Source organism: Monodon monoceros, unplaced genomic scaffold (genome assembly GCF_005190385.1).
Source record: "Monodon monoceros isolate NGI ecotype Baffin Bay Population unplaced genomic scaffold, NGI_Narwhal_1 Super_Scaffold_19, whole genome shotgun sequence".
NCBI classification, from domain to species: domain Eukaryota; kingdom Metazoa; phylum Chordata; class Mammalia; order Artiodactyla; family Monodontidae; genus Monodon; species Monodon monoceros.
The window spans coordinates 34,486,439-34,505,687 of NW_021703775.1; the positions used below are offsets into that span (position 1 = coordinate 34,486,439).

The 19,249-nt window shown below is 38.9% G+C and overlaps 1 protein-coding gene across 3 annotated transcripts in view; it reads right to left on the reverse strand.

Annotated features, from left to right (window-relative positions):
- AFTPH (aftiphilin) overlaps nt 1–18,365 on the reverse strand; it is a 63,942-nt gene extending 45,577 nt beyond the window's left edge. For all 3 annotated transcript variants that reach the window (XR_003794905.1, XM_029231962.1, XM_029231961.1), the window contains exon 1: nt 18,167–18,365. The gene's annotated coding sequence lies outside the window, so the exon portion shown is untranslated. The remainder of the gene's footprint in view (nt 1–18,166) is intronic.
- Between the last annotated feature and the right edge of the window lie 884 nt (nt 18,366–19,249).

Here is a 19,249-nt window from a genome sequence, read left to right on the forward strand (position 1 = left end):
TATCTATAAAAAGGGGCTAGCAGTCCCTACCTTTCAATACTGTTATGAGTATTAAAGATAACAGACCTTAAGTACCTGGCACATTCTGTGCACTAAGTTATAAACTATCATCACATTTGAACTTGCACCAAGTCTGTGGCTCAAATCATAGTCTACCATTAACAAAATCTAAGCCAATGTTTGCTTAGTTGGCACAAACATTCACATGACTCTGCATATACTTTTATAGGTCACTGAAAGAATAAATCATTAAAGAAAACTATTACTAACCACATTAAAGATACATGAAGTTGACTTTACTTCTAATTTCTATAACCAATCCCTAGAAAATAGGAAACAATGCCCAAGGATAAAGGACTGAGACCATATCCTCTGAGCCAACTCAAGGGACCAATAGTAGTCTGTTAAAAGATGGAGGTTTTGAAGTGGAACAGGCCAAGGCAACCCAGAAGTTCTCACCAGTAGTACCCTGAATTATACGGCTGTGGATACTTTCAAGTTAGAGGAACGACCACAAGAAGGAAAGCTTCTAAGAAGATGCCTGGTTGGATTAGGATTCCACATATTCCTCTAAGAGAGAGTTAATCCTCGACCAACCCTCTACCCTCCATCATCTACGCAAAGTGTTAACTACCCCAAAGATCCCTGGGCTCACATTTGGTGATAGTGGTGGGGTCTCTAAGAGGCCCTCTAGGAATCTCCCAGAATCAAACATTGAGAGTTCCTTCCAGAGAAGCTAAAAACCCACCAGAGAGAAATTCCCATCTTTTACAGGACATCAGCCCAGCTTTATCAATGTGTACATCAACTTTCAAGGCCAGATAGTACTTCTAGATGATACAATCCAGCTTTACTAAGGACCCTTCGCTCCAAACTTATTTTTATAGGGACTGGGACAGAAGTGGGTGGTGGTGGTGAAGAACACAAGCAGAAAGGTTAGTGGTAAGAAAAGGGAGAAGAAAGACAAACAATTGTATCTGAAGTTATGCTACTGACTTAGGTGGAACCAACCACACTAACAAGCCTTATTTAATGAAACACACACACACAGACACACAAAATCACAAAATCACTACCTTTTTACCACAATATGTTTGAGGTTTATAATTAATCATTTGTTAAATCATTTGGGTGAATGAAAAAATATCTGTATTTTCTTTAGAAAAATGAATGAAAATATTACATAAGCAAATAACAACATCAATTTGCATTACAAATGTTGCCTGCTACTGCAGTAGTTCAAATTATTCAAATCTTTACTGGAATATCCTCATGGGAGTTTTAAGATACTATCACTATCAAAATGCACTGTAAATGAATCCGCCCTGCCCATATTCCTGCTTAAGAGTCGTCTTGTCATAAAGAAACAAAACGGAAAGCCCTTCTTCTGAGCCATATGAAGATTTAAATTTAGTTAACTTTTTGGTTTTCAATACATCTAAAGATGACTGGAATATGATGTCACAAAAGTTTTCATGCCTCTAATATTTAGAATCTACGAAAGGATAATATTTTTTCTCTTTTTGAGTGCTTTGTCCTCAGCATATTAGCTCACTCATGGCTAACAAAAAAAAGAGAGCCCCTAAAAATAAAAGCTTTTTAGTAAAGAATTGAGAAAGATGGTGTTGTTTGTTTTTAGGACTATCATCCTCCCGTCAACATAGGCTACAAACTTTAAGGCTACTTAATCACACTCCCACAATCTCAAAGCTGAGCATTTTTCAGATTTCAGAATTCCTTAGAACTTGCCAATTTAAAAACAAAAACCCAAGATACCACTGACATCAACTGTATCAATAATATGCAATATTATTTAAAATATCTTTTAAATAAATAGTATATTCCACATACTTTAATTCTCTGCTTCCATCAATAACAATATTAATATTTATTGGGCGCTAACTATGTGTCAATACTATGTGAAAAGCACTCGTGAATTATCTCATTTATTCCTCACACTATAGTATGAGGTAGGAATGATTATCTTCATTTTACAGATGAAGAAATAAAAGCTTAAAGAGGTTAAATAATTCCTCACAGTAGTATAACTAGTAAGTGGTGAGTCAGTCACAAGCTAATAAAAATATCTGAAGAATGTCCTATCGCAGAAATCATTGACATCAAATATTAGAATTACAAGAATCTTCCCTAAAAGTTTTCTGAAACTTCCACAACAATTTGGAAGGAGAAAAAAAGGTGCTTACGAGCTAAGATGAAGAAAGTATAATCAGGCTTCCCTGGTGGTGCAGTGGTTAAGAATCCTCCTGCAATGCAGGGGACACAGGTTTGAACCCGGGTCCGGGAAGATCCCACATGCTGCGGAGCAACAAAGCCCATGTGCCTGCACTCTAGAGCCCGCGAGCCACAACTGCTGAAGGCCGCGCCTAGAGCCCGTGCTCCGCAACAAGAGAAGCCACTGCAATGAGAAGCCCGCACACCATAACGAAGAATAGCCCCTGCTCTTGGCAACAAAGACCCAATGCAGCCCCCACCTAAAAAAAAAAAAGAAAAAGTATAACCAACAAAAATGCCAAGAAGTGAATTTGTTTCAATATTAATGTACACAGTGGTAAAAACGTGGTAAACAATGAAAATAAACAGCAGAATATCTTTATACCTAAGTTGACCACCCTCAAAAGGCCAGACTGCCAAAAGTGACAACCAAATTATGTCTTCCCTGGTTTCAATATAAGGATGAGTCACAAAAGTACAAATATACTATATATAAGGTAAATGACAATGTGAGCAGCAGCACATATTCACTCTTCAATGAATGTTGCTAAACAGCAATAAAAGTTATTACTTTACAGAAGCTGGTTTTCAAAAATTCCTAAGAAAGAGCTTTTCTTTCATTGTATATTTTAACCTTCTATGCAAATCCATAAGGTATTCTACTTATTTGTACAGTTTCACAGTAAAACTTGAAGATAAATAAAAACATTAGAAACTGTTTTACTTTTAACTTGTAATATCAACTGACCATATTTGAGAGTTTACTAGCTATTTTTCCCAGAAGGTACTTCAACTTGAAATTGAATAAATGACACTGGATAACTGTTGATAAAAAGGCAATGAAATAGAAGCAGCAATGAGGGCAGATGCATTAGCCCTCAGAAAACCATTTTTTCCCCTAGTACCCTCTGCTCTTACATAGCTGCAGAATAAATTAGCCACGCTAAATTTCCACCTTAATATCCCTGAAACTTTACATTGAAAATAGAATCTAAAAGCAGAAACTACTTCAATTTCATGCCCCTTCACTAAAACCTTGCTTACATCCACAGTATTGTCTACAGATAATCCCTGGACCTTCTGTTTTCTTTCTCAACTGCTTGCTCAGGGGCCTCTTTTGAATTTCTCTATTACTACTGATGCTTTCTCATCAGCCTGTCAATGTTCAAGAATCTTCCACCCTCAAACAAATCAGAGTAAATCAAAACAAATCCCTCCCTTCTGTGCCCTTTTAGCTCACCTCCTCCTCCTCACCACCAAGCTTCTTGAAAGGGCCCTGTCTATTCGCTACCTCTACTTCCTAACCTCCTATACTCACTCCTCAGCCCAGCACATGTGGCTTCACCCTACCACCCCACTGAAACTGCTCTTCCAAGAGGGACTTTACTTGAGCTCAAAAGACTAGAAAGGTTGTGCAGGCACAGGCCTCTTTTGTTGACCACTGCATCCTCAGGGCCTGGCTCACAGCAGGAACTGAATGCACTACTTTTGTTCTTGCTGGGGCATTTGGTCCACTGACCCTCTTGAGCTGCCACCTCCTCCATGCCCTCGCTGGATTTCTTATAATCCTAGCTCTGGTCTCCTCGTGCTCACCCAAAGAAGTTAGGAAATACCTAAGTTCAATCAAGGTAAGCAAGTGTGATCTGAGAGAGGGTGGTCTGAAATACGACACATGTGAAAGAAAACAAATCCAATCACTTTGCTGCAACCTGTCTGAGGAAAGAATGTGTGGAGAGGAACTACTCACATGCAGCTATGGGAAAAAAACAGCCAAAGGACAAAAATTTGTTTGTGTGGTTTTGTTGTTGTTGTTGTTGTTGTTGTGCGGCACGCGGGCCTCTCACTGTTGTGGCCTCTCCCGTTGCGGAGCACAGGCTCCGGACGCGCAGGCTCAGCGGCCATGGCTCATGGGCCCAGCCGCTCCGCGGCAAGTGGGATCTTCCCCGACCGGGGCACGAACCCGTGTCCCCTGCATCAGCAGGCGGACTCTCAACCACTGCACCACCAGGGAAGCCCTGTTCGTGTGTTTTTAATAGACCAAATAATATAAATATCTGCTTCAATCTGAGGCCGTTTCTCCGCATAAGTGGAGGTGTCAGCCAGTGTCACCCAGCGTCACCAGAGCGTAATACTACTCTGGGCAGTCAACTAATTTCCCTTGCTCTTGTTCTCTGCTCCCAGCAACCTTCTTTAGTACTTCATGTAAATCTTCCCACAGATTTTGCAATCAGCTGACATGAACAGCTGACATACTTTGAAAGCTATTTCTTGCTGTAAAGTTTTAAATTAGCATTCTGGTCAAGACTGGTAAGTTAAACCTCAAGAGCCCAGGGTATTCTGGGAAAAACAAACCAACCAACCCCCAAACCATACTTTGTGGGCTTTCAAAACTAAAGACATCATTTTAGTCTGTAACTAAAATCTGTACACCTTGTGAAGCTCTTGGCAGCTGCCCTTCTCCTGACAGTGTTACTCTCTGTATCATAACGCCTACCATGAGAGCAACTCACCTTTTGGAGGAAAAAGCATCTAGCTAAAGTTATAAAACTGCAACCAAATGCAGTTAGAATTCAATTATCTGAGCTAATGAGAAAGAAAGCAATGTCCTAGATAATCTAAAACTCACAAATTTGGCCTTAAACTATGACCTATGTAACAGAAGATTTACCTCACAAATGATGTCTTTCCCAAGTACTATTAGTTTTACTTTAATTTGTTCCCTGACCACCCATCAATTGAGAAGAAGATGACCTAGAGACACATGAGGTAACAGAAGGAAACCAGACAATGAACCAGGCTTAGAAATAGTCATAAATTATCCACAGACAATAACATAAATGGCATTCTTGGGGTAAATTATCATAAAACAAAAGCTTTGTATATCTGAAAAATCAGATGTAAACACATTCCAAAACAGTGCTCATGAGTATGTGTGTGTCTCGTGTGTGTGTGTGTGTGTGTGAGATATACAGGTACTACCACAAGTGGATCTACCTGTACTGATAACTTCATGGAAACTATGGAAGGAATTCCCATTACAAACAAATTTCTAGCTAGCTGACCTTTTAGTGGTGTTACTGCTTGGTTTAAAGTTTTACTTTCTCCTAAGAGGTAGAAAGACTAAAGGGTAAAAAGGAAAAAAAACCAAAAAACAGACAATATTATTTACAATGTACTATTATACCTTTGGTTACAAATGACTTGAGAATTAGCCTATTGTATAAAGCAGAATTTTTCAAAAATTTCCCCTCTGTAACTCACAGTAGAAATATATACATTAAAAAAAAAAGTTTCAGTATTTACTCTTACTGTGTACTCTTGACATTTTTACTTCTACTGCATTTTTTCTTAAAAGCTGGTCATGATCCCCTATAGTGGATTTTACAAACCAGAAACAGGTCATAACTCAAAGTGCAAAAAAAAAAAAAAAAAGTCTGACAAAAAGGATACTAAAGAGTTTAGAGAAAATGACCAAAATTAACCTCAATTTCCCCCTAATATTGCTCGCATCACTGAAGTTAGGAAAAGGCAGTGGGTAGTTCCATACTGGTACTGTGAACAATGTAAGGTAATTAAACAAAATAAAAACAAGCTGTGAAATTTGTCCATAGTCTTTACCTTTAAATTATGTAAGCAGTACAATTTAGGGCAACTTAAAACTTCTGCAGTATTTCTGGGTATTTTCTAAGGCACTGACTCTCCTATGATCAGCTTTATAAGAATAACTCATTTTCCAGTCTTGGGGCCATTGCTTAAAGTCTATATAAGAAGAAAAAAAAATCAAAATATTTCTGTCTAAAATCTTAGCACAGAATTTGTGTTGGTTATGTCATTATGTCTACAACAATGACAAGAACTGTTTGCATCCATTAATTCTGTTCAAGTTTAATTCACCTCACAATAATATTATCATTCTCCTTCCTTCTGATCCACTTCCTCTAAATCCAATTATTGCTTCCAGCATATAAGAGGAAACAGAGCTTCTTTTAAAACAAAGAACTCCTTAATCTGGTGCATTCAAGGACAAAATGCATTCCTAAATTATGTTATTTGAATGAACCAAGTAATTTGATAAAATCAAAGTATTCCCTTTCTCTTTACAGAATTTTACATAAAAGTAATAAATTAAAAATATTATTTATTTTTCAAATTCATACTACCCTCAATCTAGGAAGCAAGCCACTTTAAATATAAAATTAAAGACACTACTGGTGGGAGTATATATTGGTTCATATATTCTAGGCAATTTATAATATATCAGAAATTTTACAATGCATATTCTTTTGACTAAGCAATTTCACCTGCAAGAATGCATTCGACAGATGCATTCATATAAGTATGCAAAGATATTTCCACAAAATGTTAATTCCTGCATTGTTTGTTTTTAAAAGAAGCAACTGAAAACAACTTAAATATCTATCAATAAGGAATTAGGGTAAATAGAAACTGTAACCATTTTTTAAAAAGATAAAGCTATATTGCTAATAGGGAAAGGTGTCTAAAACACATTTTTAAGTGAAAAAGCCTTTCTGAAGAGGCATTCTCTCTTGATTCTCCTCCTACCTATCATATCCTTTCTTTCTCCTCCTTCAGTGGATGTGTTTCTTCTGCTTGCCTCATTAATGTCCATGTTCCCCAGGCCTTGGCTTCCTCATATTCTTATCCCTGAGAGATCTCGTCCCCATTTTGTTTGATATTATCTCTTCCCCATTTTGTTTGATAATTATATGTTCACTATGGCCAAACCTCTATCTATCTGTGGCTGCCCAACCTCTGCCTACCCAACTGCCTTTTTGAATCTCTCTACCTAGATGTCCCAAATACAACTCATATCCTCCAATTCCCAAACTGAAGTCAACCTCTACTCAAAGAACAAACAGAAACCACTTGTTCTTATAATATTCTGAATTCTAAGTCTGGAAATCTGAGTGTTACCTCTGACTGCTCCCTCTTTGCCATCTCCCTCCCTCAAATTAAATGAACCACAAATTAAGTCCTTAACAACTCTTACTGTATTTAATATCCCAAGACCAATATCGTATTTCAGGGCCTCATTATTTTTGGCCAGGATTCCTGTAGTCCACTTGAAACTCCTTATCTTAGCCATAGAGCTAAGACACTCCCTCTTTCCTCCAGCCAGACAACACTACCCCCGGGTTCTCCACTGGCACTACGTTACCTCTAGGTTGTCACATATGCCACTTCTTCTAATTTACTATTCTTATCTGTCCAGAAAACCCATTTACTAAGCCTTCAAAACCCTACTCAGGCATAGAGTTTTTCTGTGAAGTGATATCACCAATATTTATCAAGTTATTATGTGATAGGAACTGTGCAAGGTACTTATTCGTACACTATCCAATTTAATCTCAAACATCCATTTTTAGATAAAGGAACAGGCTCAGAGAGGTCAAAATCCGCTCAAGGTCCCACAAAGAGTTATGCAGCAGGACTCTAACATTAAAAAAATCAGTGTTCTTTTCATTATGTCAGGTTGCATGTCTGAATTAATTCTTCTTTAGACCTATCTCTTTTATTACATTTAACAAAGTGAATCAAATTTATTTCCATGTTTTTCTCCTCTAGTAGGCTATAAACCAATGTGTCTCAATCTTAGCTTTGTATTAAGTATTTTTTAATAGAATAGATGGGCCTGAATATCTGTATTTAAAAAAAAAGTTTCAAAGATAATTCTGATGGTTAGCTAAGGTTAAGAACCACTGTGTTAAGCTTCCAGAGAATATAAATATTACTGGACTTTATAACTCTGGGGATAACATAAACATCTCTAAACTTCACTGCTGAACTCATTAATATAGGTAAATCAATGAAATAGTACTTTTTCTTAAAAAAGGTTTCCCTTACTTACAGTGATTTGATTGTACAAATATTTCTTAAAGTTCTGTCAGTACACATACATGAGAATATCACTACAAAATTTAACTCTCTTAAGATTTCAAAAACAAGGAGTTCACGATAAATTAGTACTTTTCTTAAAAATGAATATTGGAAAAGTTCCTTAAAGGATCAAATTTAAATTACTGCACTAATCCTTGAAACATTTATAATTATCTATATAATTTAAATGTTATAGAATTCTTGGGGGAAAAAACCCCACATTTAAAAAATTAATCACAGTTTCACTTGCAGCTGAACACTAAGAAATGAATATGTGAACAGCAGCAACTACAGAAACTTTTCTCCACCTCCAGAAACCAAGGTCACTGGTTATCTGATTAAAATCTGTACATTTTATTCAGGTGTAACACTTGTACTGTGCTTCAAGTAAACTTCTGAAACTTAATGAGACAGAATGCTATCATCTGCTGGCTCATTATGATATAGAGGGAGGAGTCTGAAATATGCAAAGGAGTAAGAAGAAACTGTGATTTAACTACAAGTAAAAAGTAATGAATAGTCAAACATTCTGTTTGGCTTTAGCTAAGAGAAAATTTGAATTTGATACCTGAATCTCTTGTATAATTTTTTTTTTAAGGAACAAAGATGCTATTAAAAATATTCAATGTAAAAAGAGTTAGGGAGTTCCCTGGTGGCCTAGTAGTTAGGATTCCGGGCTTTCCGCTGCCATGAGTCGGATTAGATCACTGGTGGGGGAACTGAGATTCCCACAAGCTGTGTCGTATGGCCAAAAAAAAAAAGGAGAGAGAGAGTTAAATTATTTCTTAATGATAGGTTCATTACTTTTTATAAATAGCTGCTAAAAATGAAAGCTTTAAGAGAGAAAATTAATCAATGCTTCAGATTTTGAGTGTTGCTATAGCAGACATGTTTTATCTGCAAATACTCCAGGTCAACATTTCTGCATGCACACAATAAACAATTATTATGCGAGATGATAATCACAGCAAAACAGAAAATACTACAAAACATAGGCAATGACCAAGAAGAAAACAACAACAAAAATGTCCACTTGGGAGGGTGGGTGAGGCAGGAATGTTATTCACTTCATCCATTTAAAAAACTGTGGTCTCAAAAAAAAACAAACAAACAAAAAAAAAAACTGTGGTCTCATTAAGATGTATACAAATATTAAAGATCCTACTCCTAGAAGTCTTACTTTGAAAAGTATCATTTAAAGTCAGCATTTAAAGAATAAGAAGATATGACTTAGAATGATTTCTATTACCTAAACACAGAATTGTTAATAAAACTGAAACAGCTATGTAGGGTTTTTATATTTATTATTAAGTTTATTGTTAAGGACTTTACCTTTTTTTTTCTTCTGCTCATTTATCTTATTTTCTAACTGCTGAGTACTGTTTATAAAATTGAAAGCTCTTGTTACTTGTACAGTATACCACCACATCATAAGCAAATTGGGGTAGTTTGACCTTCTCCCTTCCAATTCTTATGTCTCTTTTTCCTTATTGATTGTGCTGGCTAATGCCTCCAATACCAGATTTAGTAGTAGCGGTGACAGCAGGAATCTAGTATTTCCCCTTAATTAGGATACTGAATTAAGGTACTGATTTTTGGTTTGAGGTATATATGTTTTATCATATTACAGAATTTTCTAATAATTCTTATTTTAAGTTGCTTTGTTTAAAAAAAATCAGAAGATGGGTTTTTAAAGTGACTTTTCAGTATTTATGGAGATAATTACATAATTTTTCCTTAGATCTACTAATGTAGCAAAAATACCAATACTTATTCATAAATATTCCCAGCTTGTTTGATGTTAGGGAAGCCCAGTTTGTTTTCTATTGCAGGAAAAAGGTTATGTTTCCAAATAATCAAATAAGAATTGTGTTAGATTATCTATTCAAATACATATAAGTCAAACAGAAGTATTTAACTTATTTGATCCAACTTACTCCTCACTTTCACTTTTACAAGGCTTCAAAACAAACTGATATTTTCTTGTAAGTACTGAACATACTCAAATTAGTAGCATAAGTTCTTCCAGGTTTCATCTAGGCACTGTTCTTACTCAACTCTCCCTCAAACAATCTCATCCACCTAAGGTTTAATTAGTACATTCTAGGACTCCCAGATTTTTCCCTGCAGCCCAGCCCTCAAACCTGAAACCCAGTCCAGCCAAGCCAATTCTCTACAGTCCTCTCCACTTGAGGTCCTCAAAGACCTGGAACTGGGCTTAAGAAGAACAGAACCCAAGCTTTTCTTCCTCAAACTTGGTTCTCATCCAGGGCTCCCTAACCCTGGGCAGACGGCACCACCACCCGCCCAGTCACTAAGCCAGAAACTTCAGAGCCATTCCTGACAAAGCTCCCCACCCTCCACTATCTCTAAAGAATTATTTTTATCTCATGAATCTCTCAACTTTGGAATACCTGTACCTCTTTCCAACTCTCCTGACTCCATTCTGGTGTAAGCTTCCATTATCTAAACTAGTCTCCCTGATTAGTATTCAATCATGCCCAACCCAAGTAATCTTTTAAAAAGTCAATTTGGGCTTCCCTGGTAGCTCAGTGGTTAGGAATCTGCCTGCCATTGCAGGGGACACGGGTTTGAGCCCTGGTCCAGGAAGATCCCACATGCCGTGGAGCAACTAAGCCCGTGTGCCACAACTACTGAGCCTGTGCTCTAGAGCCCGCAAGCCACAACTACCTGCCCACACGCCACAACTACTGAACCCCGCGCACCTAGAGCCCGTGCTCCACAACAAGAGAAGCCACTGCAATGAAGGGCCCGTGCACTGCAATGAAGAGTAGCCCCCGGGTCTCACTGCAACTAGAGAAAGCCCGAGTGCAGCAATGAAGACCCAATGCAGCCAAAAATAAATAAATTTAAAAAATATATATATATAAATATCTCATAAACAATCACAACAAATAAACTTAAAAAAAAAGTCAATCTGTTCACATCAATCCCCTGCTTATGATAAAGATTTAAAAAAAATCTTTAATAAAGTCTAAGCCATTCCCATCTCTCCAACACAGATTCCTTCTCCCTTCCCCTATAGTTTTCAACGCTCTAAACTAGGCCTTCTTTCAGTTTTTGAAAGTCAGACAATTAACATTCTTTTGTGCCACAAGGCCTTTGCACCTACAATCCTATTGCATAAAACATGCCCACACATGCTTCAATTCCTAGAAGAGGTATCAATTCCTCAAGTAAGTTTCCTAACACCCTCCCCCAACCTGCTACACATATTTCTTTCAGAGCATAAGAAATGCAATAAGTTATAGTCTGTAATAAAAAACATAATTTGAAAAATGTGCAAACTGAGTATACTGGAAAAAACACACTGACAGGCTTAAATGTAGGAAGTAACTTTAAGAACACTATTAACTACTTTCTAGAACAATGAAGTTATCTTGCATTTCTTTTCCATAGGTAAAAATGTCATACTCTAGAGTAGCACTGTCCAATCAAAATACAATAAAACCACATATACAATTTAAAATTTCCCAGTAGCCAATTTAAAAAGAGGTGAAATTAATTTAATATATTTTACTTAACCCAAAGTATCCAAAATATTATTATTTTAACATGATATCAATGTAAAATCTATATTTTACATTAGTTTTTGAAATCTGGTATTTTATACTTAATGCACATCTTACTTTGGACTAGCTTTATTTCAAGTGGCACATGTGGCCACTGGCTTCCATACTGCACAACATAGTTCTAGAAAATAATATCCTATTTCTTGTACTTAAATAGAATCAGAGCTATTTTTAAAAGAGCATGACATTAAACAATTTTAACCTCTATCAACAAGGATATGTCTCACGTTTAAACCCTTCAAAAATTTTTAAATTATGCAAACATTCCACGCTACTGAAAAGCCCAAATTCAAAATAAAAATTCAGGTAAACAATTTAAAAACTGCATATTTATTGACCATCTGAGCAGATTACAGGAAGATGGGTGCTCTTGACTATTGCTAGTAGGAGTGATTTTATTACAACCTCTTAGAAAGCAATTGGTTTTCCCTTTGATTTAATAACTCCACTTCTAAGACTCAGTCCTATGGAAATAACCAAATTACCTACAAACCTGTTCACCGAGATACAATATGATTCATTCATACATGTATGTGTGTATGACACTCATATATCCACAGGGAAAAAAACAAAACTAAATGTAAACCAAAATGTTTACAGTTATCTTTTTGTAGTGTGATGACTGACATACTTTTCGATTATTCCTTTAAATATATATATTTATTGAGTGCTACTCTGTCCCAAGTGTTAAAACAGATGGATATTTGCCACTAAGAGGCATACCAGTTTTCTTTACACTTTCCACATTTTCCAAATTTTCTATAGTAAAAGTATATTACCCTTTCATAATTTTAATAACCAGAAGAATATGGAGTGAATGTTTTGGCCAAGTCAGCTGTAAAGGGACAGTTTTGAGTCAACTGGGGAAGAATTTGAATATGGTCTTGAATATTAGTTTAGATGAAAATTTCTTGAAGTGGTAAGGGAGTCTAACTGACTAAATCAAAACAACCTACAAAACAGTCTGTATGATAAGATTTCATTCTGGTAAAAAAGTACACGTACATAAATATATGTGTGGAAAGATATGCACTGAACTGTTTACAGTGGGATTCCTGGGTAATGGGAGTGTAATTTTTTTTTTTTGATTGACTATTTTCTACGATGCTTCTGTATGCTTCTGTAATGACTTTTAAAAAATCAAACTAGACACACACACACACACACACACACACACGCACCTTACTGAGCATCTGCTACATACGATAGGTTCTATAAGGGGTAGGACTGAGTAATGGAGCCACAAACTTAAAGAAACTTATAATTAATCATGAGGACCAATATAGGAAGACAGTAAAAGTAATTAATACAAGGCAGAATATAAACACCAAATAAAGTAAAATGTGGTTTTAAAGATTCTAAGAAAAAGATCTCACTTGACTGGAAAGAGTGGTGAAAATGAGAAAAAAAAACTTCATGAAAGAGAATTTGAAATGCAAAGGATTTTAATTAACAGAGGAAACGGCAGGCGCTAAAGATAAAGCATGGGGCAACTGTCAAAGAGCAGGAAGTCATATCATAGAGTTTGGCTGGAATGTAGGATATATGAAGCGAGTAGGCAGTATGCCGGGAAAGTAGGCTGTGTGGGCCTTGACTTTTCAGAAGGGAGTATGTACCTCTGAAGTTTTTTGAGTTTAGCAATGGGGAAAATCTTAAGAGTTGAGCAATGAGTTTAGCAATGGGGAAAATCTTATAGAGGTTCCAATTGAGTTTTTTTGAGTTTAGCAATGGGGAAAATCTTAGAGGTTCCAATTCTAGTAACTGTCCTACCACTTCTCATCATCTCTATTGCTACCATCTTGGTTCAAGCCACTACTATCATTCATTCATTCATTTATTTATTTTGCGTTACGTGGGCCTCTCACTGTTGGGGCCTCTCCCGTTGTGGAGCACAGGCTCCGGACGTGCAGGCTCAGCGGCAATGGCTTACGGGCCCAGCTGCTCCGCGGCATGTGGGATCTTCCCGGACCGGAGCACAAACCCGTGTCCTCTGCATCGGCAGGCTGACTCTCAACCACTGCGCCATCAGGGAAGCCCTCATCTATTTATTTTTAACTTTTGATGTATTATTTATTTATTGAAATACAGTTTATGTACAATATTATGTTAGTTTCAGGGGTACTACATACAGATTTGACATTTGTATTCATTACAAAATGATCATTTAGCTGTATCAGTCACCGACTCCTAATGAAATCTTCTTGCTTCCACTCTTGCACTCCTATAATCTACTTACTGTACAGCAGACAGACAGATCCTTTTTTTTTTTTTTTTTTTTTTTTTGTGGTACGCGGGCCTCTGACTGTTGTGGCCTCTCCCGTTGCGGAGCACAGGCTCCGGATGCGCAGGCTCAGGGGCCATGGCTCACGGGCCTAGCCACTCCGCGGCATGTGGGATCTTCCCGGACCGGGGCACGAACCCGTGTCCCCTGCATTGGCAGGCGGACTCTCAACCACTGCGCCACCAGGGAAGCCCCGGGACAGATCCTTTTAAAAGACAGATTATGTCACATCTCTACTCAAAAACCCTGCAATAGCTTCCCATCTCACACAGTAAAAAACCAAAGACATTAGAATTTCTACGAAGCCCTACAACACTGCCCTCTCACACTCTAAATTTCTGATTCCAATACACAAACATGCATGTGCACACACACATATACAAATGCCAAGAAAGTGAAGTTCTATAAGGGCTTTTTTTTTTTTTAATTTGATCATTTCAGTGACCCTAGCACCTAGAACAGGGCCTAACATATAGTGAATGCTCAATAGGTATCTGCTGTATGAATGAAAGGAAGAAAACACCATGATGTTAGTAGATATTTAATTGAAATGGTTTGTGGCATATTGTAAATATTTACATAAATAGAACATGCAGTGAATTTATTCTAATTTACTACTTAATTTTCCTCTGGAAACTACTCACCAAAATAGTGCTTGTAAATTAAGCTTTGAGCATACAGACAACCTTTAATTTATTAGCAATTTGTCTCTGCAAAGTTTACTTAAGTTAGTTATTTGGAATAGGGGTGGTGGTGACTGAGGAATGATAGGATGGAGTCTTAAATCTCCTATTTTTCCTCTTTTTTCACTTTTCCAAAACTCCTTACTTCCCTGCTTCTTCCCCACATATAGTGTCTTCCTTTTCTCTTTCCCAGGGAATACATCTAATCCAGACCTATAAGTCCTACCCTAGGCTAAGGGCAGAAATAGAAATTAGAAGTGTGATACAGGGCTGTCGAGATGGTTGGCAGCAATTAGAGAAGAGCCCAGGCAAGGGAAGTTACTGCAGAGGACCCCTGGGAGGGCAACAATTCTTAATTCAAATATTTTCAATTAAAAGCTCCTTATATAAAGGAAATCAACACAAAATAAAACTAACTCCTTCCTGTCCTCTTTTTAAATATACACTGCTGAAGGATAAGAGTGATCCTTTTTTTTTTTTGTGGTACGCGGGCCTCTCCCGTTGCAGAGCACAGGCTCCAGACGCGCAGGCTCAGCGTCCATGGCTCACGGGCCCAGTCGCTCCGCAGCATGTGGGATCTTCCTGGACCGGGGCATGGACCAGTGTCCCCTGCATCGGCAGGCGGACTCTCAACCACTGCGCCACCAGGGAAGCCCCCTGATCCTTTGTTTTTAAATGAAAAACCTGAACTTTGTATTTTATTATGATTTCAAGCATACAACAAAGCTTAGAAAAATACATACAGTGAATGATCAAGTGCACACCACCTGGCTGTGTTAAATCTTAATCTTTACCAAATCTGCTTCAGATTTATTTTAAAGACAGTACAGTTATGGCTGAAAAACCATGGACTCTTCCTAGATCCCTTCTTCCTCTCCAGTTCTCCGGAGGTAACTTTTACTGATTTGGAATTTATCATTCCAATGCATGTTTTCATACTTTTGCTACACATTATACGATTCCCATAAAATATATCGCATTGGCATGTTTTAAAAACTATATAAAGAGTATATAAATATGAAAAACAAAACTATTATATCTTGGCTCTTACTTAACATCTCTGTGCCTAAGTTTCCTTTCTGAAAAGTGGGGATACCACCTCCTAGCTTACAGGGTTGTTGTGAGGACTAAATGAGTTAATATACTGCATATAAATCACTTAGAAAAGTATCTTGCTGGGAATTCCCTGGCGATGCAGTGGTTAGGACTCTGAGCTTTCAATGCCGAGGGCTTGGGTTCAGTCCTTGGTCAGGGAACTAAGATCCTGCAAGCCGCATGGCACAGCCAAAAAAAAAAAAAAGAAAAGTATCTTGCTCACAGGAAGTAGTGTATATCAGTGTTAGTAACTATCATATAAAGTTGCAAACGAATCTGTGATTGTGTGTGTATGTGTATGTATGCATGTGTATATATACTGATTGAGAAAAGATTAATTATCAAAGTGAAATGTATATATACTCCATATAACACCAGATATTTCCAAAATTGTGTAAAAACTAGAAATACTTATAAATTTCAGGCTGGAAAGGTTCACTAGCCTACTTAAAGAGGAATTGAAAGTGCTAAGCATAGAGAAAAGGGTATTTTTTTAACTTACAAATTGTAGGTAAAATTAAATCAGAATATCAACGTTTGATTTAAATAATGTATGATTGTTTAAAAATGCCTAAAAATTTAATGTCCTCCTTTTATGAGCTTTTGGGGGTAGGCTTGGGAGAGAAGGGGTAGGGTAATCCTTCAATGAGATGCTATTCAAAGACTTCTTAGACTGTTAAGGGAGGCACTTTAGAATTTCACACAAAATAAAACATTATTTGATAAATTTCACTATTTTTCTGAACAAGTTTTTAACTTACTGTAAGTAGAAAAAAATTAAAATTTAAAATGATGTTTTAAAATAGGATTCACCTAGATTACAAGATTTTCGTAGACAATTGGATTCTGCAAAATTTATCAATGCAATTGTGGATACATTTTCTTTGTTTTGATTATAGGATTATTTTTATAATAGTCTCTAGGTCAAAAGACCAGAAAACACTAAAATCTAATGTCCTACATATTATATGAATATCTATGCTTTTAATAGATATCTAGAAAAGGGTGTCTATGCCTTGAAGATTAATAATATAATGATACATAAACAGAGGAATTTGATCTAATGAGCATTTAATAGGTAACATTTACTTGCCTAGATGTTTTACACAGGATATGCGTTTTAATACACGTGAAATATCATCGTGGACAAAATTTAGAAGACTACCTTAGATACTTTGTTTAAACACATCTACTTCTGCAAAGAATTAAAAATGAGTACTACAAAAGCCAATATTTAAGTTGGCAAAGCATATAAAATGTAGAGAAACTGTGTAGATTATGTCAACACAGTAGCGTTGAAACAGTTGTTCCCCTTAGAGTTCAGCATATATCCATGTCTAAAAGGTTAACAGAAAGCAACAAATAAACGTAACATCAAGGATTAAACTGTCTCCCCCTCCCATCCTACCAAAAAAACTAAAACGTAGCTGGTGAAAGGGAAGATTAAAGTTCAAAAGTAAAGTTTTACTTTTCTTCTCCTAAAGTGAGAACTTTGAAACGGAACTACTGATTTTGTTTCATTTGCTCCCTAGTAAAATATTTCCATGTATGGGTTAGTCCCTCCCTCGGCCCCAATAGAAGATTCAGTGGGAAACGAAGTTGTAACTTGAATTAACCGACAAGAGAAAAACCTAGTCATTCTCAGCACTTTCCTAATGGTGAAAGGATCCTACCACCGTTCACCCTATACTCCGTCCCCTGCCCAAGCAAGACGTAGCACGTGCCAAACAGGACACTTAAAAGAATAATGGTCCAACTTTTCGCACGCAGTCTGGGGAGGGGACGCAGACTATTTCTTGAGGAGTGCAAGAAGGAAGCAGAAAAGGTCCTCTCAGGAAGGGATGATGGACCTTTGGTGCCGTCTCCTCTGCCTGTTGGAGGACTCAAAATCCGCTTGCTTCAGAGACCCTAAGAAGCATCACATTCTGGTCGAGGCTGGCCTAGGGCCTGGGCGAAGCAGTCAGTGTTTACACCTGTCACGAGGGAGGGAGAGGTAGAAAGAGGAAGCCGGAGCAAAGCCCCAAACTTCTCAACAAGCTCCCGGGAGGGAGCGGCCGGTACGGAGCTGTGGGCAGGTGGAAGCTGCGGGGTAGGGCGAGACGGTGGCGGCCGGGGACGTTGGAAAGGCTCTCACTTCCCCGGCCGGTGCCCGGGATGGCAAGGAGGGGCCGTGTGCTTCGGGCGCCGCCGCCGGCGTCCCCGCACCCGCCGTGGAAGAGGACAGAGCCCGGAGCGCGCAGGCCCGCAGAGCCGGCACTGTCCCCGCAGCCCCCAGCTCCGCGGCAGGTGCCCCCGGCCCGGGCGAGGATCCGGCCGGTGAGTTGGGCCGGGTCCCCCATCCTCTTTCCCCCGCGGGGCTGGGGGAACGGAGCGGTGGCGCTTACCTGGCTCGTCCGGGGCGGCCTCGATGGGCATGGCTCAGGGGCCCGAGGAGGAACTGGCTCCCCGGAGAAGGACCGGTTATTCGGACGCGGAGCTGGTGAGAGCGGAAGGCAGGCTGCTCTCAGCCCTGTCAGCGAAGCAGCGCCATGGACGCCCACCCGGAGTTTCAGCGCTGCCGCGAGACCCCCATCCCATTACCCTCCGCCCTCTTCCGCCGCCGCCGCCGCCGCCGCCTCCTCCACCTCCTCCTCCGCGGAGACCCCCCGCCCACTCCACACACTCTCCCATCATGCAGCGGGGGAACCGCTGCCGCCGACACGTCACTTCCGGGCGCAGGTGGCTAGGTCGGGGCCGGGCGCTGGTGAGCGCTGGGGGGGGGGTGGAGGGGAGGACACTCTGGGGGAATCAGTGTCACAGCACGCTTACCCCTGCGCAGGCGCCGTCGCTCAGAGCGCCTGCCGCCATTTTGGGTGCGGCAAGCTGCCCTTTTTCTTGACTTCCTCGCGAGTCATCGAGCTGTGAGGGAGAAAGAAGTACTCTCGCCCTCCGCGGCTCCTGAAGCAGCGCTCCGGGAGAGGGACAGGTGCTCCTCAGCCGGGTAACATCAACGTTCAGCTCAGGACCGAGTTAAGTGTCTTGCTCTCTAAGTAAAAATTGTAAAGGTTTTGAAATACGGAGCCCTATCTTCTCCACCAAAAACCTACTGGAGAGCACTTATCAGCTTGCCCTTTTCGCCCCGAAAAACGACTTTTTCGTTCACCGTCTAAGTCCCTTCCTCTTTCTAATTTAAGCTGACAGAAGAGGAAGCTGACATATTGAAATAACAAAGAAGAATTAAATCAAATTTAAAATGGAAAACAAGAGGGAAAGCAGCTACCGAACTGACAAATCGTCTTCGAGACCAACAAAAAAAAAATTGGGGATTTTGCTAACGTATTGAGACGGTGGTCATTTTTCATAGATGCTGCGGAAGACTATTCGATGAAACTAAAGAAATCAAATCAACTTCCGCGTTTCTTTAACAGCGGTCATAACATTTTTCTATCTTCAGTCTTGGTCATTTGCATTTTTACAACCTTTCCCCT